The sequence below is a fragment of the Sciurus carolinensis genome, chromosome 2 (genome assembly GCF_902686445.1).
Source record: "Sciurus carolinensis chromosome 2, mSciCar1.2, whole genome shotgun sequence".
Lineage (NCBI taxonomy): Eukaryota > Metazoa > Chordata > Mammalia > Rodentia > Sciuridae > Sciurus > Sciurus carolinensis.
Window position 1 is genome coordinate 133,325,660 of NC_062214.1, and position 25,158 is coordinate 133,350,817.

Sequence of the window (25,158 nt, forward strand, 5' to 3'; positions counted from 1 at the left end):
GGACAGTGGCTTTGCAGTCCGGAGATTCCGGCCACAGCTATTTTTATATTTTTATCGCAAGCCAGAATCCACGGGTGCAGCATTGGCGCATCTGAAGGCAGAGACAGCTGGAGCCTGGAGAGATTCAGACAGGGCAGTACTTGTGGGTGTAGATGGTGGAAAGCTGCCTGTCCAAGGGACCCTCAACTTGACCCCTTGACTCTGGGGACTTAAGTAAAGTGACTCCGTCAGGGTCATTCATTGAGTTGATGGTTGGACTGGGACTAACAGCCTCTTAGCTCCGAGTTAGGGCTTTTACCCACTATAATCTGTTTTTAATATAATTTTTCAGTTTTTATTTTGAAACAATCTCATGCTTACAAAAAGCTGCAAATACAGTACAAAGAATATTTTTTTCCTGAGTCATTTGATATTAGGGCCACACTACCCCTAAGCACCCTGTACATGATCACAATATAACTATCAAAATAAAAATATTTATATGATACTTTTTGACAGACGTCTAAAAAGCGTTATTTATGGTAAAAGTATTCAGATCCAAGTCAAACATTCTGTTTACTTATCATCTATCTTAAATTGCCTTCATTCACTTCCTCACTCTTTTATAGCCTTGATACTTTTAAAGATTCCTGACCAATAATTTTTACTGAATGTCTTTCACTTTGGAACTGAGTATTTATTCATGATTAGATTCAGACTACTATCTTTGACAGGACTCTCATTGAAGTGATGCTGTATTCTTTTTATTGTATCCTACCAGGTGGCACAATTTTAATTCCTCATTCTAATGTTTATCTTAATAAGGTGGTGTCACCAGGCACTGTGGCCTACGCATATAATCCCAGTAACTCAGGAGGCTGAGGCAGGAGGATGGCAAGTTCAAGACTTGCTTCAGCAACTTAGCAAGCCTAAGCAATTTAGCAAGACGCTGCGTCAAAATAAAAAATAAAAAGGGTTGGGGATATAGCTTAATGGTAAAGCGCCCTGAGTTAAATCCCCAGTACCTCCCAACCCTGAAAAAATTAAGGTATGCCTGCCAGGCTTTCCCACTTTTTTGCCTCTATAGTTAACTTGCATTTTGTGAGGGAGATTCTTTGAAGCTATCTTGTTTCAAGGTAATTGTAAATAATCTTGTTTCTCGTCACACTTACAATGAATGAATTTATGTCAGTATGAATCCAGAGTTTCCTATTTCATTGAATATGTTATAATGTATTTCTGTGGTTATTTATTTTAATGTTCAAATTGTCCTAGGTTTGGTCAATAGGAGCCCTATTCATTTTGGATTGTGTGTGTGTGTGTGTGTGTTTTGGTTTGGATATGAGGTATCCCCAAAAGCTCACCTATGAGAGAATGCAGGAAGGTTCATAGGAGAAATGATTGGGTTGTAAAAGTCTTAACCCAATCAGTGAATTAATCCCTGAAGGGATTAACCAGAAGTGGTAGGGTGTGGCTGGAGGAGGTGGGAATTGGGGCGTGGCTTTGGGGTATATAGTTTATGTCTGGAGAGTAGAGTCTTTTTCTCTCTCTCCCTTTGCCAGGCTCTTCCATGTTTCAGCCTCACCTCAAGCCAGAGGAATGGAACCGGCCTTCTACGGACTAAGAGCTCTGAAACTGTGAACCCTCAAATGAACTTTTCCTCCTTTAAAATTGTTCTGGTTAGATCTTTTAGTCACAGCGGTGAAAAAGCTGACTAAAACAGTGTATATGTTTTAAATTCTTTCTCAACATTTTACTGTAAAACTTTAAAATATAGAACACTTGAAAGGGTTTTACTGCTTTCATAGTGCCCCAGAGATTTTGATGTTGTAGTGTCATTCTCATTTACCTCTAAGAATTTTTTTACCTCCTGCCTGATGTTTTCTGTTATCCATGCTTCATTCAATAGCATATTATTTAGTCTCCATGTGTTGGAGTAATTTCTGTTTTTTATTTTGTCATTGATTTCTACTCTCAGTCCATTACGATCTGATAGAACACAAGGTAGTATCTATTTTTTTGCATTTTCTAAGGGCTGTTTTGTGGCATAACATATGCTCTATTTTAGAGAAGTTTCCATGTGCCATTGAGAAGAAAGTGTATTTGCTTGTTGATGGATGGAATATTCTATATATGTCTCTTAAGTCTAAGTTATTGATTGTGTTATTGAGTTCTATGCTTTCTTTGTTTAGTTTTTTGTTTGGATGATCTATCCAGTGGTGACAGTGGTGTGTTAAAGTCACCCAGAATTATTGTGCTGAGGTGTATTTGAATCCTGGAATTGAGAAGAATTTGTTTGATGTGCATGGATGCACCGTTGTTTGGGCATAAATATTTAGATCCTTATGTCTTCCTGATTTATGGTTCCCTTAAGCAGAAGTTCCCTTCTTTATCCCTTCTGACTAACTTTGGCTTGAAGTCTAATTTATCTGAAATAAGGATGGAAACCCCCACTTTTAACTGACTCTGTGCGTGTGGTAGGTTTTTTTCCCATCCTTTCACCTTTAGTCTGTGGATGTCCTTATCTATGAGATGAGTCTCTTGAAGGCAGCATATTGTTGGGTCTTTCTTTTTAATCCAATCTGCCAGTCTGTGTCTTTTGATTGATGAGTTTAGGCCATTAATGTTCAGGGTTATTATAGAGATATGATTTGTATTCCCAGTCATTTGGGCTTACTTTTGGTTTTTAACTTGACTTGGTTTCTCCTTTGATTGGTTTTTCCTTTAAGGTAGTTCCTCCCTTTCCTGACCTACATTGTTGTTTTTCATTTCCTCCTCATGGAATATTTTGCTGAGAATATTCTGTAGCACAGGTTTTCTATTTGTAAGTTCTTTTAACTTTTGTTTATGATGGAAGGATTTTATTTCATCTTCAAATCTGTAAGATAGTTTTGTTAGGTATAGGATTCTTGGTTGGCAACCATGTTCTTTCAGAGCTTGAAATATGTTGTTCCAGGCCCTTCTAGCTTTTAGGATCTGGGCTGAGATATCTGCTGATATCCGTATTGGTTTCCCCCTATATGTAATCTGATGTTTTCCCTCGCAGCCTTCAGAATCCTATCTTTATTTTGTATGTTAGGCATTTTCATTATAATGTGCCTTGGTATGAATCTGTTGTAATTTTGTGCATTTGCCTAAGCCTCTTGTATTTGATTTTCCATTTCATTCTTCAGGTTTGGGAAATTTTCTGGTATTATTTCATTGAATAGGTTGTTCATTCCTTTGGTTTGTATCTCTGTGCCTTCCTCAATCCTGATAACTCTTAAATTTAGTCTTTTCAAGATTTCCCGTAGTTCTTGGAGATTCTGTTCATGATTTCTTACCATCTTCTCTGTTTGGGCAACTTTATTTTCAAGGTTAAATATTTTGTCTTCATTGTCTGAGGTTCTGTCTTCCAAGTGATCTAGTCTGTTGGTGATGCTTTCTATTGAGTTTTTTATTTGGTTTATTGTTTCCTTCATTTCAAGGATTTCTGTTTGATTTTTTTAAAGAATCTCTATCTCTTTGTTGCAATGATCTTTTGCTTCCTGCAGTTGCTCTTTCAACTGTTTATTGGAATGATCGTTCATTGCCTGCATTTGCTGTCGTATCTCATCCTTTGCTTCATGAATCATTTTAATTATATATATTCTGAACTCCTTTTCTGACATTTCTTCTACCATGCTGTCACTGGATTCTATTAATGTAGAATCTAGGTTTGTTTGGATCATTTTCCTCCCTTGTTTTTTCATGTTGTTCATGTATCTTCCCCTCTAGCAGAGCAGATGTGGGATATTGCAGTTTCTCTCCTATAGGCTTATAGTGACCCTATAGGTTTCCAAAATCTTTTCTTTAAGGGGAAGATCAATATTAGCAGCACCCAGTATACAGACAATATGCAGCCCTATGAAGACGTTAACAATATTGTCATAATAAACAGAATGAGTTCAATTATTATCTACTGTATAACAGATTTGCAATAAGGTCTACAGTTTCTAATGGAGGACAAAGAGGATGGGGAGGGTGTAGGATGTAGCTGTTAATGGGATAAGAAAAGAGTATATAGAAGTTCTAGATCATAGAAAGAGTGAAAGTACAATCAAAAGAAGTTGGTTGTTAGCATGAGAAAAGGGAGAAAGAGACCCTGAGGAAACAGGTAAGTAAAAGGAAAATAGAGCAAGGAAAGTAAAGAAGTAAAAACTCAAAAATTTTCAAAAAGGTGGAAAAAAAAAAAAGGAAAAAGAGAAAAAAATCTACACTATAACAGTCATATAGTATTCAAACCTCCCAGTCTTCAGTAGCCTAACGCAGGAGAGGTACCTGACAATGAGCTTCGAGTCTCCAGCATGTGCCTCAGGATGAGATTTGCCCCACCTAAAGATGAGAGCTATTGCTTCCAGGATAATCCAAGGTGGCCACTCCAGCTTCCAAATGTGTTGGCAAATGGGGAGCTGCAGGGTTTTATATAACATATACCCATCACCGAGCTTCTACATTGAAATTTCACTGTTCTATGCCCTTTAGACATGCACCTATCATTCATTGTGCACTTTCTTAAGTTTGTGTGTCTTAATTAAAAGATATGAAAAGGTTACAAGGTTTATCTTGTTCCAACCTAGAGGCAGTCATTTCTCCAAAAGCCTTGGTTCCTTTTAGTGGAGAATGGAATTTAGAAGCACCAGGTTTACTCCCTGCTCCGGGGGTATCATAGCCCATGGTGTCTCAGTGGATACAGCTAGGGAACATTTATACATTCATTCTCATAGATTACAGCCATATATTTGCTGGCACACATATTTACAGTTTTAGTTCTTTAACAATATATACTGGGAAACCCTGTGTTTATTGTAATACCTCCAATCCAGCATCACACAGTTCATTGTAGTTTCTACCCTTCCACATTTGTAACTCCTTTCTTCTACACAGTAACCTGGCTCCTAATATCCTTAAGATGTTTACTTATTTGAACAATTCGCCCACATGTAAGCAATCACCTTTAGCTACCCTCTGTTCCTTTGAAGGATGCTGCCCTTACCTCATTAAGGTTCTGAAACTTCTAAATTGTCTACTACAACTCCCCCACAACCCTGCTCCCTTTCCTATTCCCTGATTCCACACCCTGTGCTCATGCCTAGTCCAAAACCCACCCTCCTATTCAGTGAGCAATGTCCTTGCCAAGCATCTCCCTTGGCATCCTCCTCATTCTACTTTATATAGATACACATACACTATGAATACACATATATATCATATGTATATTTGTTATATTACTCTTCACAGTACCCTATACATATACATACTATATAATTATATGTGGATAGCTATATATATTAATTCGCAGTATTTTTATACACACACATACATACCTATAGTGTGTATATATGCATATAGTATATATGTGTGTGTGTGTGTTTATACACATGACACACAGTGTGGATGTATATATAAGTTACTATAAACAATAATATAAATATATTTATACTTATTATACATTTATACATATATAGTGGATGTGTATATAGGCTGCTGTAAAGTGTCCTGAGAAAGGTATTATGGGATGCTGAAGGAGAGGGCCATTCCTATAAAGTTCAGTTAGGAGGCACATAAGGGATTTAAAGAGAGAGATGATAAAATGGATTTTGATGCCAGACATGCACCTGTAGTCCTAGCTCCTTGGGAGGCTGAGGCAGGAGGATGTCTTGAGCTCATGAGTTTGAGGCCACAGGAGACCCACATAATGAGTTTGAGCAACATAATGATACCTGTCTCAAGATAGATACACAAATAAATAGATAGATAAAATGAACTTTGAATGATACATAAGAATGAAACAGTAGGATATACTGTGTTAGATTTTGAAAAAAACTCTGAAAAATAACTTGAGTGGGCCCAAAGCAGGGAAGGTAATTCCTCTTGACTGAGTATGTTATACAGAATAATGATACCAGAAGTTTAGAGCTAGAAGTAATATCATTGAATACTACTACTAATTTTACAGAGGATTCAAAGATGGCTCCAGATTTTGAGCTAAATGACTACAAGAATGAAATTAGGAGAGTTGGTTTAGAGGAGAAAAGAGTGTTTAATTTGAAACATGTCTCATTTGAGGTCACAGTAAGGCAGTCAAGGAGAAATGTGGGACTACAGTTCAGAAGGCGGAGTTCAAAACCAGAGATGAAGATTCAGACTTTTCCATCTGGAGCTCACAACTGACCCAATGAAAGGGGGGAAAAATAGAGAAAACAAACGCAGAACTCAAAAAAACCCACCAGTATCATTATCTTAACTAAATGGAAATGGGTCCCGCCCTTCAACTACTATTATACTTTAATACTTTGTTCAATCTCAAATTGAAATTTTAAGTCACAATAAAGAGAAAGCTGCATTATAATTAGTGGAAAGAACATAGCTTTGGTATCAGTGACTTATGATCAAATTCTAATTTCACCACTTGGTAGGCATGACCTAGGGAAAATTACTTCTTATCTCAGAAGGTCAGTTTCCTCACTCATAACATAAGAATATGATTTCCTTCTCTGGAGTGTTCTGAGGATTCGAGACACAATATAAATAGCATGCTTCCCATTGTCAAATGACAGCTAGAATTAATAGACACCTATCTTTACTTCTCGATGCCAACTTGTTAACTCAGTTGGTATCACTGTCTTGTACACAGAAGGTACTTATCAGATATTTGTTGTAGGAACAGAGAATTTTACATACTTGGTATTTATTTTATACTCATCACTATAAAATGTTATACTGCATCTTCTTGGCTTTCTGTAACAGATTAATTTCCCCACCAATGAATTAAGCATTCTCAGAACTGTTGGTATTTAATGGCATGGGTGAAAATTATCAATCCAGTAGTTGCTAATTTAATTTGCTATGTGATATCCTGCTTTAATTTAAAACACATCTGATGGAATGATTTTAGATTCCAACCAGCACACATTTGCATAACTGAAAATAGTAGGTTTTCTTTTAGATTATGTCAGTTTCAAGAACTGACATTCAGTGATGGGGCTGGGGATGTAGCTCAGTGGTAGAGAGCTTGCCTAACACACACGAGACCTTAGGTTTGATACCCAGTATTTAAAAAAAAAATCAGTGATGGTTGGTAGAATGGTATTATCCAAACAATGGAATTCTTGTGCATTTATGGAACAAGGGTCCTCCTCTTGATTGTACCCTTCAAGAGATTAATAAGAGTTCCTTTAAAAGGGCATTCTTAAATAAGTTTGAAAAGTACTATATATTAAAATATTTTAGTTGTTTCTTAGAGAATCTTTATGTATTGTAGTAGGCCACTTTTAATGCAGTCTTTTCCAAACTCATTTGATAATGGAATATTATGTAAATGTTAAAAAGATGTGTGTGTGCATGTGTGTGTGCATTTTTTTTTTTTTTGCACTGCTGAGTATGTGTGTGCATTTTTAAGAGACAAAGTCCTGCTATGTTACCCAGGCTTTTCCCAAACTCCTACCTCTCCTACCTCAGTCTCCTGAATACCTTGGACTATGGCATGTGCTATTGTACCCAGTAAAATATGTGGATTTTAAAGGAGTGCACATGAATATCTTTTAGAACTACTATTCCTGGGAGTAGACGTTGGGAAATGCAGCTCTGGAAGCTGGTTATTAATGAACCACTCCAGTCATGCCTGGTTGTTCAATGTTGACAGAAGTACCATGGAGAAAGGGGTGAACAAGGGGCAAGCTCATGTCACAAACTCTCTGTCGATTTCAATGTGATCTGAAGCCTGAAATGTCACTGATACTCCACTCCAACAAAAGATCTGGAAGTGCACTGTGATTTAGCTTTCTACTCTTTGGTCTATTAAGCATTATTTGTCAGTGTACTGCTGAGCTTGCTATAATCTGTGACAGCTTTCAGCACTAAATTTCCAATAAGAATTTTTGGCTGTGAGTAGGATTCCCTCAGTAGGCAAACTATCACTATAAATATTCAGTTGAAGAAGTACTTAAGCATAGAGGCATAGATTTTGGTCCATGATGGCAAGTAAGTCACTGGCAGGTCATTTAATCTCAAAGAAAGTGGTTAAATTTAGGGTTGGTAGTTTCTAAGCAGGAATACTGAACAAAGGCAGATATGCAACTATGTATTTGATAATACTTTACACAAGAAATGGCTACAATTATGTTTATACCAGATAGGACAATTAAGATCCTTTCTAAATCCTCATTCTCTGACCACATGAAAAAATACTGTGCTTCACATTGTGCATAATATTTATGATTTTGTTTGTTCCAAAATTGCTGTCATATTTTATAAACAAGTCCCTTAATCTTGTTGGATTATATTTTCCTCCTATGGAAAATAAGCATGTTGTGTTAGGATGCTCTCTAACATCTCTAGTTTTAAAATTCAAATATTCTATTAAGTTGCTTAGGGCCTTGCTAAGTGGCTGAGGCTGCCTTTGAATTTGCAATCCCCCTGCCTTAGCCTTCCGATCTACTGGGATTATAGGCGTGAATATGTAATTTTTTAAAACTTTAGGAAATGTTTTAGTAAGCTTTTTTGCTGCTGTGACTAAATGACTTGACCAGCACAACTGTAGAGGAGGAAGAGTTTATTTGAGGGCTCACAGTGTCAGAGGTCTCAATCTTTGGACAGCAGGCTCCATTCCTCAAGGCTGGAGGTGAGACAGGAACAACAGGGCAGAAGAGTGTGGCAGTGGGAAACAACTTATGTGATGATCAGGAAGCAGAGAGAGAGTCTACTTGCCAGATACAAATATATACCCAAAGCCACATCCCAATTCCCTCCTCCTCCAGCCACACCCTACTACTTCAATTACCACTCAGTTAATCCCTATCAGGGAATTAAATCACTGATTGGGTTAAGACTCTTACTACCCAATCATTTCTCCTCTGAACCTTCTTGCACTGTCTCAACATGTGAGTTGTGGGGGACACTACTTGTAAACCATAACAGGAAACAAAAACAATTCTATTACATGACAATTATTTTCATTTATTTGAATTATTTCAACAGTTGTATGTTTACACACAAGTAATATGAATGTGGCATATCAACTTTGTATTCATAGTTATTTCATTACAATATAAACATCAATTTCTGGGCATAATGTTGCTTGTGCTCAGTCACAAGGGCCTGAGGGAAGGAAAAGTTACTATGATCATCAATATACTGCGGGGGAAACACCAGTTATCTCCTACATGTGGGTAACTAATTGGCAAAGGGTAAGGATTCTGGTCTGCTCTGATTCCCTCTTCCCCTCATATCTGGTTTAAAATCTGGTTTAGAACCATTCCTCTGGTTTTCATAAGAAATGTCAAGGGAGAAAACTTCAAGAAGCCAATGTTAAGATCATGTAACCTCAGATGGAAAGAAGACCCTGGAGATCTCCTTTGGCTTATGCTTTAATGTAATTCTCACCTTGTAAGACAAGGAGGATGTGACCCTGAAAGGGTGAGCAGCAAGACAGGAATGTTCCAGCCAAGAGGGGGAGGATCAGCCAGCAAAACACCTGCTGTGGCCAGGAAGAACAGTTGGATAATGGGATCCGGAGCAGACTCTAAGAAGAGGGAAAAGAGTTGTCTGTGGGGAATCAATAAAAATGGGTCAGAAAGGAATTATAAGAGTCCTTGGTCTGCTTGTCAATTTTTCTTTACCACAAAGTCCCTAATGGAAACCACAGTACACACCATCCTATGCCAAATTAATCATAAAGTTAATCTATCAAGGTGAAGAAACAAAATTGAATGACATTAGCAGGCACAGTCAAAACTCAAGGAATGGAATAGGTCAAGCCAGGGCTAGAACTGAGGAGGAAGGCTATGTTATTTAAATATCATACAAATCCTTAATTTTTAAAGCAAGCTGTTTACCTTTAGACAGGTAACTAAGTTTGTGTTTTCACTTAGGGATGTTTCATTCTTTATAAGTAGCACATAAGGTATCCCAAAGAAATCTTATTCACCAATTGGAGATTTATTTGAATATGAAAATTGATAATTGATGATCATTCACTAAAAATCAAATACATTGGAATAATACAAAGATAACACTGCCTCAATTTGCTATAAAATTCATAATTTAGGATTATTTATATAGCTTAGCAAGTTGAACTTAGCAAATGGGCAAAACTATATAGTTGATAAATAGTATTATCGCTGTATTATCTATTTGAGGACAAACTATGCGGTAGTATAAAAAACAACTATGGAAATTCTTATCAGTTACTATGTTTATGAATATAGATCTATTAACTTCTTTGGGACACATTATTCTTGAAGCAAATTCTAGTGGAAATTAGTTTAGTTTACACATCAAACTTTAGCTACAAAGTTACAGGAAAGAAACTTATCTAGATGCAAATATTTAACTGCCCAGGATGAACAATAGCTAGAAATTAAATTACCCCTATAATATGGTTTAGGTAATCAGTAGAGTCTGAGTCATAGATCAGGAAGAAAAAGAAAAATGCTAATAATATGGAATAGAATTATATACTCTTGAACTCAATTTGCCAACCTACAAGCATTGACAGACCAGAGCACAAATCCATTTATAGGCCATACTTGCTTATCTTAATAATATTTTATTGACTTACACTTTTTCTCCTTTTGTTTGCTTCCTCTCTGTTACTTTCTTGAACCAAAATCAAGAAAACATTCTCTTATTTTTAATAAAATATTAATTTTTTAAAAAAAAGTAAAATAATTAACTTGGGCTGGGGTTATAGCTCAGTGGTATAGCGCTTGCCTCACACGTGTGAGGTACTGGGTTTGATCCTCAGCAGCACACAAAAATAAATAAAATAAAGATATTGTGTCCATCTACAAGTAAAAAAAAATTTTTTAAATGTAACTCCTTTGTGCTAACTGAATTACATTAAAATATGCATGTAATTATGAACAAAGACTATATAAGGGAATAAGTAACAATGAAATAATTGTATTTGAACAATGAGATTTATGAGTTTTTAAAAATCTATCCAATGCTTTTAACCATTATATTGCTTTAATAAAAATAAAAAAGGAAAACATTTTAAAAAGTTTTCTTGTTGCAATTTCCTGGTACATTTTTTTTTTTCTCCTTTGGAAAGGTACTTGACACAGAGTAGGTGCTCAACATAAACTTGTTGAATAAACATAAAAATATAAAAAGAGGCAACTAAAATTACTGGCAGTTTGGCTTCTTTTTAAAGGAAATCTGATGTTAAGGTAAGGATAAAACAAGTCAGTATTAATTCATTCACTTGCCCAGAGTTCTCTAATTGATTATCCCTGCTTTCTTAAGCTAGTACTAGAGATTTATTGGTAGGATGCTTATTAGTAGGTTAATTTATTGTCTACTGGGACATTTTTGACAATGTAAAGAGGAGTTATTATAAATAAGCCAAGTTTTTGGACATGATATCTAAAACACAAAAACTAAAGAAAAAGTAGATAAGTCAGACATTATCAAAATTAAAAATATTCCTATTCAAAGGACTTTACCAAGATAATGAAACTATCCATAAAATGGGAGAAAATGTTTACATATTGTGATGATAAAACAAGACCTGGTTTTGAAATGAAATTACAAAAATGTTATGGAAAGAGACCAATGCTTGGGGAAGGGATCAGTTCCGCTCCCCTCTCTCAGCCTTTCTCCAGGAAGCCTAGTTAACCATGGGTCCCTACCTTTTGCATTGTCAATAACTGCCCTAAGAGTCTGACTGCTCCCTCCTGAAATGTAACAGATGCCTGTGAAAAAAGCTGTTTCTTCTCATCTGTTCTGTGAGCAGGCTTTATATTAGAAACCCTTTACAGGCCTTCTAGCCACATAAAGAATTTTTTTTTAAAAAAGAGGAAAAACCTCAATGATAGGATGGGTCTAAGATGACGTTAAATAACCTATAAATATTGTAAGAAACTGGATCAGGGCTTAGAATTTGGAGTTTTTGTTTTCCTCTGGGCCCACTGGCGTAAAATAAAGTTTGGAGTTTTCCTCCTGTCCCAGAGCGCTTGCTGCTTTTCGACCAGTCTGCTTCCTGCAACAATATCCTTGGTCTGATAAGAATTGAATATCCAGAATATAGAAAGAACTCTTACATTTGAATGGATCTATCTCCAATAATATATATATAAATGGGCAATGAGCACTTGAAAATACGCTCAACATCGTTAGTCATTAATGAAAGGCAAAGCAAAACAAGATACCACTTCACAACTAGTAGGTTGAAGATGATTTTTGGGGGGCAGTGCTAGGACTGGAACCCAGTCCCAGCTTGTGAATACTAAGGGCCTTGTGAATACTAAGCACATACTCTATCACTGAGCTATACCCTCACCCTAAAATAATGTTTTAAAAATGTTTTTAAGTTGTAGATGAACACAATACCTTTATTTATTTTTAGGTGGTACCGAGGATCAAACTCAGTGCTCCATACACACTAGGCAAGTGCTGTGCTCTATCACTAAGCTATAACCCCAACCCCTAAAATAATTTTTAAAAATGTAAAATAATAGGTATTGGTAAGGAAGTGAGAAATCGGAATTCTCATACACTATTGGTGGGAATTTTAAAAGATGTAGCTACTTTGGAAAAGAGTTTGGCAGTTTCTCAAAAGTTAAATCTAGAGTTACCATTTTGGTATATGCCCAAGGGAAATGAAAACATATATCCACATAAAAACTTGCACTCAAATGTTCATAGCAGTTAGCTGGGTATGGTGGCACACACTTGTAATTCCAGCAGCTTGGGAGGTTGAGGTAGGAGGATCATGAGTTCAAAGTCAGCCTCAGCAACTTATTGAGGCCCTAAGCACCTCAGTGAAACCCTGTCCCTAAATAAAATATAAAAAAGGACTGGGGATATGGCTCAGTGTTAAGCACCCCTGGGTTCAATCCCCATTACCAAAAAAAAAAAAAAAAAAAAAAAAAAAAAAAAAAAAAACCAAGAAAACAACAACAACAACAAAAAAACCAGATTGTTTACTTTTGTAACTCCACATCATATACAACCACAAAAATGGGGAAGTCATAAACCATGTATATTTAATTACATCAAAATACATTCTACTGTCATGTATAACTATTGCAAATGGAGTTTCCCTTTCAGATGTTTCATCGTTTATGTATTAAAATGCTTCAGATTTATGCATGTTGATTTTATATCCTGCTATTTTGCTGAATTCATTTATGAGGTCTAGATGTTTTCTGGAGGAGTTTTTTGGATCCTCTAAATAGAGAAGCATGTCATCAGCAAATAGTGACATAGTGTATCCCTTTAATTTCTTTAGTCTGTCTAATTGCTCTGGCTAGTATTTCAAGAACCATGTTGAATAGAAGTGGTGAAAGAGGGCATCCCTGTCTTGTTCCAGTTTTTAAAGGGAATGCTTTCAGTTTTTCTCCATTAAGAATGATGTTGGCCGTGGGCTTAAAAATATGGAACGCTTCATGAATTTGCATGTCATCCTTGTGCAGGGGCCATGCTAATCTTCTCTGTATCGTTCCAATTTTAGTATATGTGCTGCTGAAGCGAGCACCGTCATGTATAACTAAAAAGAACAAATAAAAATTAAAACAAAACAAAATAGTTCACAGCATCACTATTCCAAAAGAAGTGGAAACAGTACAACTGTCTATTGACCAATGAATGGATAAACAATTGTGGTGTATCCATACAATGGAATATTTATTTAGTTATAAAAAAGAATGTATCTCTGATACATGTTACAACATGTATGAACCTTGAAAACATTGTTAAGCAAAAGAAGTCAGACAAAAAAGCCAAGTATTATATGATTCCACTTATATGAAATGTCCAGAATAGTCAAATCAATAGAGATCAAAAGTAGAATAGTTGTCACAGGGACTGGAAGTAGGGATAAAACGGGGCATAACTTTTAGTGTTTCTTTTCTTTTTTAACCCAGGGGTGCTTAACCTCTAAACCACATCCCAGCCCTTTTTATTTTGACAGGATTTCACTAATTTGCATAGGGCCTTGCTAAGTTGTTGGGGTCAGCCTTGAACTTGCTATCCTGTCTCAGCCTCTAGAGCCTCTGGGATTACAAAGCATGCACCACCACACCCAGTTTCAGGGTTTCTTTTTATATGATGATATGTTCTGGAATTAGTGATGATGCACACTCTAACTGCAATATCATGCAACCCGATAATATTGCCCAATCTTGTGAATAAATGAAAAGCTATTGAATTATACCAAGTGGTGAATTTTATGGCTTGGGAGGTCAATAGAAAAAAACATAAAGATAGATAATGGATAGATAAGCTGGGATAGTGGGATAAATCACATCCGAATGTATGTTGGTTCTAGACCAGGCACTCAATGCACTTCTAATTATAAAAAATAATCAGAAAAACTGCAGAAGATGCCCAAAGTTTCCCAGAAGAAAATATTTTAAATCTAAAGTCGAAAACTTTAAAGGAAAGGCTATACTAGTACTACATATGCCTTTCAGATCCTCTTCATTTTGCCTCATCTTCCTAAACATGCAGCCAAAATTAGCGATCTCATTTGATTTATATTACCATCATTTACTTCTGTTCTCCTAAACAATATTCAACCTAATATTAGCATTATTTCTATTCATATTTATTTTATCTCTCATATCCCTGAGACTTTTTTTGTGTATTATTAATTTTTTGAACCAGGGGTTAAACCCAGGGATGCTTTACCACTGAGCAACATTCCCATCCCTTTTTATTTTTTATTTTGAGACAGGGTCTTACTAAATTGCGTAGGGCCTTGCTAAATTGCTGAAACTGGCTTGGAACTTGTAATCCTCCTATCTCAATCTCCTGAGCTGGGGGATTACAGGTATGTGCCACCACATCCAGCTAACTTTGTGTACTTTTTAATACCCGGTCTCTCTCATGATTTAAGTCCCTGTAGTCACTTTTTCTTTTCTTTCTCATAATTAACTTGATGATTCTCCTACTAATCTCGTATCATCTTCTAAAGTACCATTCTACTGTTAATAAACTATCCTATAGTGCTAACCTTTCTCTCACAATCCTTTGATCTCTTTTCCATAAGTGAAAACTGATTTATTCTGACCATACAGATCCCTTTTGGCGAAGGTGATGCCTATTTTGAGACAGGAAATGGAGGTGAAGGGCCCCTCTCTGTGCTAGGGTTTTCAGAAAAAGAGTCTTCTTTGCTCCTCCACAGAAGTTCACATCTTGAAACATTACTCTCTTCATCCTCAGTTCTATGTGTTTGACTTCCATGTCACAGTTTAAGTGCTTAAAGATTTGAGCACAGGGTTATGGATATTTCTCTGTGTTTTGAGTCTTACCATTCTGGTTTACCTTTGCTGTCCAAATAGAGTAGTTTTCCAGCAGCATGGCTATTAAATTCCTTGACACACTCCACTACAACTACACATTCCCACAGTCTTTCCTCGATCTTATCACTCAAAATAGCTCTACCCCAAAGACCTTATACTGTGACCAGTTTCAATCTTTTAACTTACCCCACTCTTACTCTCTCTGAATTTCTCCCTTCTAACTTCTTAAAAGCAGTAGTCTTCTTGACCTCTTCTCTTTAGTCTGTTAGCTCCTAGCTGGTTTTATTCCTTTTTCAGTTTGGTTTATGAGATCAGTTATTTCAACTCTTACTAGAATTCACAATTCCTTCCACTCTGTGACCTCAGTACATTGTCTCTTTTGCCAGTCCCTGAATGCGGATCAACACAACCATCTGCTTTTCCAATCTGCTCTTCTACTGTCAAGAAAATTGCATAACTGTGCTTTCCAATTTACTGCATTATTTATGACTCAGACTCAGCTAGTTGGCTGACATACCCATATTCCATACTGGCTATGTCAAATATTCCCTACTTTTCTCAAGCCACTACTCCACACTATCTTCCTCTCTCTCAGATGATTCTTAAGTAGAGGGCATGATGTCTGAAGTCCATCAGAGCTCATTTTTCATCCTAAACTCAGTCTTCTTTTCCTTTCACCTCAGGGGACACCTAAAGTTTTCCAATATCATCTCTTCATCTATGATTATTTTGTTTGGTTATTGTCTTTGGTTTTGTGTTATTGGGGATTGAACCCAGGGACACTGTACCACTGAGCTATATCCCCAGTCCTTTTTAATTTTTATTTTGAGACAGAGTCTTGCTAAATTGCCCAGGCTGGTCTTATGGTCCTCCTGCCTCAGACTCCAAAGTCACTGGGATCAGAGGGCCTACACCATTAGGCAGGCCCCACCATCTATTGTTTTGATGTGAGATTTTGCTCCATAAATTATTGCCTCTCCTTTCTTAAACTTCTCTATTTTCTCTTCCTCTAAATATATGCTTGGATTTTCTGTACCTTAAAAAAAGTCCCTTATTGTCTTCCTAAAAAAAAAAAAAACCTGATAATCCTCTATTTTCTTCCCTTCATTCCTAATTTTCTGAAAGAACTGTCTACAGTTACTAACTTTTTTTTTTAATTCTCAAGAAATTTGGCTTAGTTGGGGGTGCATGCATGTAATCTCAACTCTGGAGGCTGATGCAGGAGGATCACAACTTCTAGACCAGCCTAGAAAACTAAGCAAGACCCTGTCTCAATATTAAAAAATGAATAAATAAAAGGACTGGGAATGTAGCTCAGTGTTCGAGCATCCCTATATTCAAAAAGATATTTGGTTTATGTAATTTTAAGGAACCTGCACTCAGTAATATTCAGAGTGACCTCACTAATTGTCAATTTCAAAGTCTTTTTTTCCTCCCCAAATGCTGGGATTGAACTCAGGACCTTGTGCTTGCTAGGCAAGTAAGGGCTCTACCACTGAACTGTGCCTCCCCAGCCAGGCCTTTTTACAGTACTTTGTTATTTGATCTCTCCAGTGATATGAATATCATTCATCACAACATATTTCTCCCTTCTCTTAAATACCATGATGTCATTTTCTTATAATTTTCTCCTTTCTTCACATCCCTTATCATCTTCTTGATGGTGTCCTTTAATCTTAAGTATTTACCTGTTTTTTTTTTTTTTTTTTGCAGTGCTGGGGATTGAACCCAGGGCCTTGTGCTTGCAAGGCAAGCACTCTACCAACTGAGCTATCTCCCCAGCCCCTTTCTATTGTTTCTTAATTCACATTAGAAATTTATACACATTCTTTCAGGGCAATGTCATCTACTTTGGTGACTTTAGTATACGGCTCAATAGTGGTAAATAGATCCACATTTTGTGAAAAAGAGCTCCAGAACTTTTTCCTCTTGCCAAATTGAAACTCTATACCCATTAAACAATTACCATTTTCCTCTATGCATATGTCCTGGTAACTTATCATTCCATTTTTTCTTTCAAGGAATTTGATTACTTTAGATACCTCATATAAGTGAGACATACAGTATTTGGTTTTTATGATTGGCTTATTTCACTTAGCATAATGTTCTCAAGGTTCATCCATGTTGTGGTGTGTAACAGGATTTCCTTCCTTTATAAGTATAAATAATATTCCATGATATGTATATACCACACATTGTTTATCCATTCATTCTTCCACCTCTTGGCTATTGGCTAGCGTGATTAGTGCTGTTATGTGCACATGCTTTTTTTCCTTTTTTTTTTTTAACATATAAACTGGTCTCACTATGCTGCCTAGACTGGTCTTGGTCAGGATCCTTCTGCCTCAGTCTCTTGAGTGACTGGGATTACAGATGTGAGTCAGCTAAAATAATGTTACTATGAATATGAGTGCACAAATATCTCTTTAAGATGCATATTTTAATTTTTTGAGTATATATCTAGAAGTGAGATTGCTACATTATTTGATAGTTCTATTATCAACTTTTTGAGTAACTGCCATACTGTTAACCTTAGTGACTTTACCACATAAGTGCAGTTAATTCTCAAATCCACATTTCTTAACCCAATCTCTCTGACTTCTAAAATATATACAGGTATGAGCCCAAAAAGGAAGGGATTATATCTTATCTTTTAATCTTCTATTTTTCTAAGTTCTTCCTATACAGGAAATTCTATATGAATTCTTGTTGAAAAGAGTATGTTTTTTGAATTGAGTATATCTCCCAAAGGATGCTAGAAGAGCCAAAGTGTAAAGATTTTTGTATTGATTATTATGTAAATAAGGATGAATCACTGTTGTAGGATTCTTATGGTAAGCACTTAAGTCTAATTACCTGTTTGCTTATAATGCCTACCAGTGCTTTGCACCAACTAGGTAGTAAGAATCTGATGCTGGTAAGAATCTCAAATATTTATCAAGTTGAGAATAAAAGTAGATTAGTTTTGAAACACTTGCATAATTTCTCTTTCTTATCTCTAAACAAAAATATCAGAAAAAAGGGAGGAGGAAAATATGGGAATTAATATGGTATTACTATTATCTTACATGTATTTTAAGATAAATACAAATATGTGAGCCATATACTAAATACACTTCATTCCGATCATATTACAGTAAGTTAGACTATGGCAATAAAAGTTTTAGGAAAGTTTAGTAAACAGCAAGTTTATATCAACACTGTGGGTGGGGGGGAATTTTAAACCTTGTTGGAAAATATGGACACTCATTATTATTTATGAGGTTACAGCAAGAGCACTGAATAACATCTTAACACAATATCTTGAAATCATCTTAAAACTAAAATTAGGCCTGGATTTATAATAATAAAAAAAAGCTATCTACTACCAACCAAGATGATTGAGGGCACAAAATTTAATCATTGCTTAAAGACTACAGATATTTTCTCTGTCACTAATAAACAGCTTTAAAGCTTACAGTAACCTCTGCCAGCTCAGAACCCTGAGAAAATGTCAGTTTCTTTGTAGGAATAAGAAGAAAAGGATACTATTAACAATGGAGAAGGAATTTGGAGTGGCAATGGCTCAAAGCGAGCCCAGCAGACTATGAACACGGAATCACCAAGGAAACATGGAGCTATGAAATGGCAAAATGTGATGTGAAATGCCTGGAGCTCATTCTGTGGGTCAGCTTTTAAAAAAAACAAAGGAAAATGCATGAGATAGATGAAGTATGTCGTTATTTTGATAAATAACTCACATACTAGTTGAATTAAAAGAAACAACAGTTTAAATGAATATAAACCTACACATTTTTTCAGTTCACTTGATTGAAGCTCCTTCTAATATAAAAGATTCAGTTTTCATAGTCCTACAAAATGGTAGAACTGAAAGGGATCTGGAGTTCATCAACTACAATTCCTTTCCTTTTATGATGTGTCCCAGAAAGTTGAGACTCCAAAGTCAGAGACCTCTTGGCTCTTGGTTCAGAGATAGCACCACTAATAAAACCAGTTCTTACAGGTAGGGAAGTGTCTGTTAAAATGCCAACTCTGGGAGTGGGGGATATGACTCAGTGTAGAATACCTGCCTAGCATGTGTGCAGGCTTGGGTTCAATCCCTAGCACTACAAAATACAAAAACAAAGGAAAACAAATTATAGATTCCAGAAATTGAGAAATTGTGATTTAGTAGATATGGAGTGAGATTTAGAAATTTGTACTCTTAACATGTTTTCCTAGTAATATGAATTCAGGTAGTCTTCAGAACATACTTTGAAAGATAACTGGAAAGATGGACAAATCATGGAATCACTTAGAAACAGCTTCTTTATTTTAGGTAAATGCTTCCAGGGACAACTTATTAACCTTACTGGGAGGGCAGAAGAAGTCATTTCACCCATTGATCATCATTTGGGATCTTTCTTTAAAGACAGAAAGGCACACTGTGTGGAGAGGCTTTCCAATAAAGTAAATATAGTAAATTCAAACACTTTTGTGAAATACAGAGGGCTCACATACAGCCTGGGCCTCTGAAAGGAGAAGCAAAACTGTAAGGGTAAAGTGAGAAGAAATAAAGAGGAATAAATTTAAAACCCTGACAAACAAAATAACATTGTTCTTCAAACGAATAGATGGGTATATAGCTAATAAAGCAAATATAACAAGATGCTAGTTATAAGATCCAGATAGTAGGTATCTATCTGGGTGTTGTCTCTATAATGCTTTCAACTTTTCTGTGTGTTTATACCCATTTCCTCAAATCTTGAAACAAATTCCTGACACTGGTGATTCTATTGACTTGTACTTCCTTCAGTTATGTATCTGATGCTTTCCTTTGTCTTTTTTTTTTCAGTTTTTCCTATTACTCTCAATTTTGTTGAAACTCAAATTCTCTATTATTTGCTGTACCATCTCTAAATTTTAAATTTTCAAAATTCTGCTGAAATGTTAATGCTCTTCCAATGGGATGAAATCTCTTCCATCTCCACAGTGCTGTTTTTAACCTTTCTTTTGGCACAATTTTCTTCTTTTTATTTCCAGTTAACTGTTTCAACATTCCAGTTATGTTTTAGTCTCTATGAGGATAGAAGCTGTGCACTTTTTTTAGTGTACCTCTGTACATGTACTAGTAGGCAGTGAAGATTAGATGATTAAATTTCGTCTTAGCTTCACTATAATTTTTCTAATTAAGATTAAAATCTGCTTCACATTTCTACTTGAATAAACTTTCAGATGCCACAAATTGAACATATTAAAATCTGAATGCATCTTCTTCAGTAACTCATACATGAATTTTTAGTGATTTTTCATTTTTCCTTAGCTCCACTTGAACCAATTAGCTGTTCTGAAGAGTATTTTTCTTCAAGACTTTAGCCAGTATCTCCAATTATGTTCATTTTCACTAGTCTGTTATAGGGGAGTGGGGAGCCCCAGTCTCTTTATGTTTGCACTACTCAAAAAACCTGTTTTCCCGCCACCATTCTTTTTCTGTACCAGGTCAACACTTGTAAAAACTAATTATGTCATTCTTTTCTCTAAAAACCTTCAATGACACCTTATGAATCCAAAGTTTGAAATGCCCTTCCCCATCCCTAGTATCTATATAAATTTCACCCATTCTCTGAAGGATTGAGTTGCCATGCCCTTTTTTTGGCTGTGATTTTTTTTTTTTTTAACATTTTTAAATTGTAGATGGACACAATACCTTTTGTTCTATTTATTTATTTTTATGTAGTACTGAGGATTGAACCCAGTGCCTCACAAGTGCTAGGCAAGTACTCTACCACTGAGCCACAACCCCAGCCTTTTTTTTTTTTTAATATTTTTTTTTAGTTTTAGATGGACACAGAACCTTTATATTATTTAATTTGTGTCTATGTGGTACTGAGGATGGAATCCAGTGCCTCATGTGTGCTAGTTGAGCACTCTACCACTATGTGTCCAGTGGTAGAGTGTGCTAGTTGAGTCACAACCCCAATCCCTGGCCATGACTTTTTTAACAAGGATTTTCCATCCCAGGCAGAAGGGTCTTTTCCCTCTGCTGCTGTTCTTACATCTCATAGATGGTATCATCCAGACACCATAAACCACATACTACCTAGTACATTTGTTTTACATGTTTCCTACTAGACAGTAAGTTCCTTGGGGCCATGGGTCATATCATAAACTATTTTACACAGCTTCCAACTCTACCACAGACCTGCAGGTTCTAAAGATTACAACTTAAAAGTGGGGAGCAATTATCCATAATGCAGTATTAGGCAAGTGTTAGAACATTTTCAACATCTGGGTTTGCAAAGGGGTTTGCAAAGGTGAGTATGTATGTATGTATGTGTGTATGTATATGCATATACATATATACACATCTGTAGTGAAACAAATTTATCAAACATCAAGGTCAAATACCATAGATAACAATCAGATAGTCCCCTGAAATAAAGCCCAGGGGACTGATTGTTATCAGGAGCAAAAATAATCCAGGCGTCAAGCAAAAGAAACCCTTAAGGTGATCATATCTGCTCATAAAGAGACTTACCTTGGGCTGCAAAGTAAATCAAAAGATGCCAGGAATAAAAAGTGTGCCTTAGCAGGAGGATTTCAAGTTTGAGGTCAACCTCAGTAACTTAGTGAGACCCTGCCTCAATATAAAATAAACTGGGATAGGAGTGTTGCTCAGAGGTTCAATCGCCAATAACAACACACACACAAGAGTATGCCCTCATTTATTTATATTAGTATAAAGCTTAAGTAAACAATATCCCAAAGTTGGAGCCAAGGAGTACATTTTTTTTTTTTTTTTTTTGCTAGTATGGTGAGGCTTTTTTTTTGAAAAATCTCCATACTGTCTCAAAAAAAAAAAAAAAATCCACAATTACTTTCCCAGCCCCAAATGTTATAACAATAGTTAATGGTTCTCAAATACTATTAAAAAGGGTGTGGTACATTCTCTACACAAATTATTTTTGCATTCAGATAAAAGGCTGATAACAATAGGTCAATTTTATGAAGCTTTAAAGAAAATGCTGGCTAATGCAGTGCAAAGAATTAATTAATATGGAAAAGTCCAATATAAAGTAGGGTCATATTTATCTCATAGTTGGCTATTGTGACACATCCCACAGAACTGTTTTGTGATTAAATATGGGGGGTTAATAAAGCTTCAAAAGTTCATTATTAAGTTCATAATTAATGACTTGCACTAAGGACTGGTCAGTAGTAGTAGTAGTAGTACTGAGACTCACGTTCATACTTTTCTATTTAAGCTGTCATTGGAGAGAACAGGGCATGAGACTTAAGAGGAAGAAGAGAACATCAGTTTTAATAATTTGCAAGTTGATTTACTTTGATTCAGTCTTCTTCTAAGCTGAGCCAATACTATCTGTTTTCCCTTTTCTGTCCTTTAGTTGACAGAGGAAGCACCCTTGTTCCCAATGCAGCAGCCCTGATTCTAGCATTAAGTCCCCAGTGACAGAGCACAACTCCAACACCACCTGACATTTCAATAAGCCTTAGAGTGCTTCCAACAGTCTAATAACATTCAAATCATGGGGAAGTGTCCCACTTCACTTTGCAAAGTCTGTCAGTAAAGCTCAATGTTGGGGCAAGCCAGAGTCAGCTCAAAAATCTTTCTTTTCCTGATTTCATTGTATTACACTTTTTAAAAAATTGTTATAGGATGGATCTATATTCCAGGTTGTTTACAAAAAATATATAGTGTATTTACTAAAATACAATTAGCTAAATCCTTATGGTTGAATTCACAGGCGGAGCAGATACTTATATGACAGAGCAGGCAGTTTCTTCAGCAAATTTACTTCACTCTTCTCTTACACACAAAGCACATTTGATAAGATTTAGGGAAATTCTGTACAAGGTGAAATTTTAGGCTGGGAGGAACATTTTGCATCAGAAGAATATTAATAGCTCAGTTACCAGGGAAAAAAAGAGGAAAAAACAGTGTCTGGTAAGCTTTGGACAGTGACTGTCATTTTCAGATGACAAGAGGCTGAGATGGCTAATTATTTTCCAGGAGGAATCATTAAAATATTAGCTCATGAAGTGTGATTACAAAGAACAAGCCTCTACAAAATTGACTATTTTTTCTACAGAGACATGAAATCTACCTTTCTTCATTATTCCCGCTATCATTTTTACTAGAATGATCAGATGACACTACATAACTGAGCTGCGTGAGTCCCTTTCCTTCCAGTTGTGGTCTGCCAAAGTCTTTTGTGAAGGAATTCTAGAATAACACCAGGTCACTGGCACACATTTCTAGTATGCCCAAAGCAGAGTAATGCAATCATTATCTTTGACCTTCCCAATCATCAGAACATTAGAATTTTTAGCACTGGGTTTACTCCGGGCCCTGTCCTATAGATGTCCGTATTAAAAGATAATCATACAAGTTTATTAGACTCCTATATAAAAGAGGTGGGTTTGAAACCCACATATACCTTATGAACTATGAAGGAATGATTAAATTTATACAATTTTTTAACTTTTGATAATCTAGTAAAGATGATTTTTTAAATGTATTGGAATAAAACAAATAATTACTGGGAGATAAATAAGACCAGTGAAAAGAATATCCACCTCTGGATCAAGAGTCAGAGGTTTAAGTACGCCTTGAACAGATGATTCCTGGTACTTTTCAAAGCCATGCTTATTGAAGCATAATTTATATAAAGCACGTGCACTTAAAAAAAAAGTTCATTATTATAAACAAAATAGAGACATTTTTGTTTCACAAGAAGTTTATTTTATGAAAGATTCAAATACAGGATTTCTTAACTGAAACAGCTTTCCATATCTGTAAGAATGGTTTGCTTTTTAAACACCTTTTTAGGTATAAATCTTTGATATAAATGTAGTTGTGCCATATTATGATACTATACAGTCAGCTTTTAGAAAATGTAACATGACCATTTTGATAAAACACAGAAATAAAAAAGAAGCAACAATGCCCATATTTGTGATGAAATTCAAAAATCCTTCATTTTAGTTTATATCCATCTTTTCTGGTGTTATCTATTATATTTTTAAAGCAAGGCATAGCTGTATTAAACTTGATTCTTGCACACACAACCTCTCCTTATTCCTTAACAACTAAGAAATCCATGTATGAACTGCTGGTATAACTTAACCCAAATCAAGAATACTCTAGCCACTGACATATCTGCACATTAATTCAGACAATATTCACAGAGAATTACTCAGCCTGTACAATAGGCAGAACACTAAAGAAGTACTGTGAGACATAAAATGTTCATGCTGTACTAAGTCTGTCAACCATTATTTAGTTTCTCTGTATTATTACTTAAATACTCTTGTCGACAAGATATAGAAATACAAAAAATTAAACTCAATCTCATAAAACACATTACAAGTGTTAAGACTGACACAACCATAATGCCAAGGGAAGCACAGGCAATCTCTACCTTCAAAAGAGATTGACTTGAGCTAAACATTGAATAATGATGGATTTAAGAGGACAGTCTCCGAGAGCAATTTAGGTAAGGGCAAGACCTGACAAATATACTTAGAGCCATACTGGAAAATATCTTTACAGGAGTAGTAGGAGAAAAGATTAGAAAGTTGAACTAGAGTCAGGTTATAAAATGCTGATACCAGTCTTAAGTTTGTATTTCATTCTGAGAAACAGTGGTTTCTGGGATTCAGTGTATGTAAGAAATGCCTGGGAGGTGGGAGATTGGTGACTAAACTCATTTCGACTCTTGAGATTCTTCCGATCTTCTACCATGCAGTACTGGGGATTGAATCCAGGGGTGCTTTACCACTGAGCTACATCCCCAGCCTCCCCCCCACCCTTTTTTTTTGAGACATAGTCTTGTTAAGTTGCCAAGGTGGCTTTGAATTTATGATTTTCCTGCCTCAGTCTCCTGAGTTGCTTGGTGTTATGGTTTGG

General features: G+C 35.9%; 1 non-coding gene across 1 annotated transcript; it reads right to left on the reverse strand.

Annotated features, from left to right (window-relative positions):
* Nucleotides 1-13,373: 13,373 nt before the first annotated feature.
* On the reverse strand, nucleotides 13,374-13,480 carry LOC124978580 (U6 spliceosomal RNA). Its single transcript, XR_007107548.1, has one exon. It is a non-coding gene; the product is annotated as a U6 spliceosomal RNA (small nuclear RNA).
* Between the last annotated feature and the right edge of the window lie 11,678 nt (nucleotides 13,481-25,158).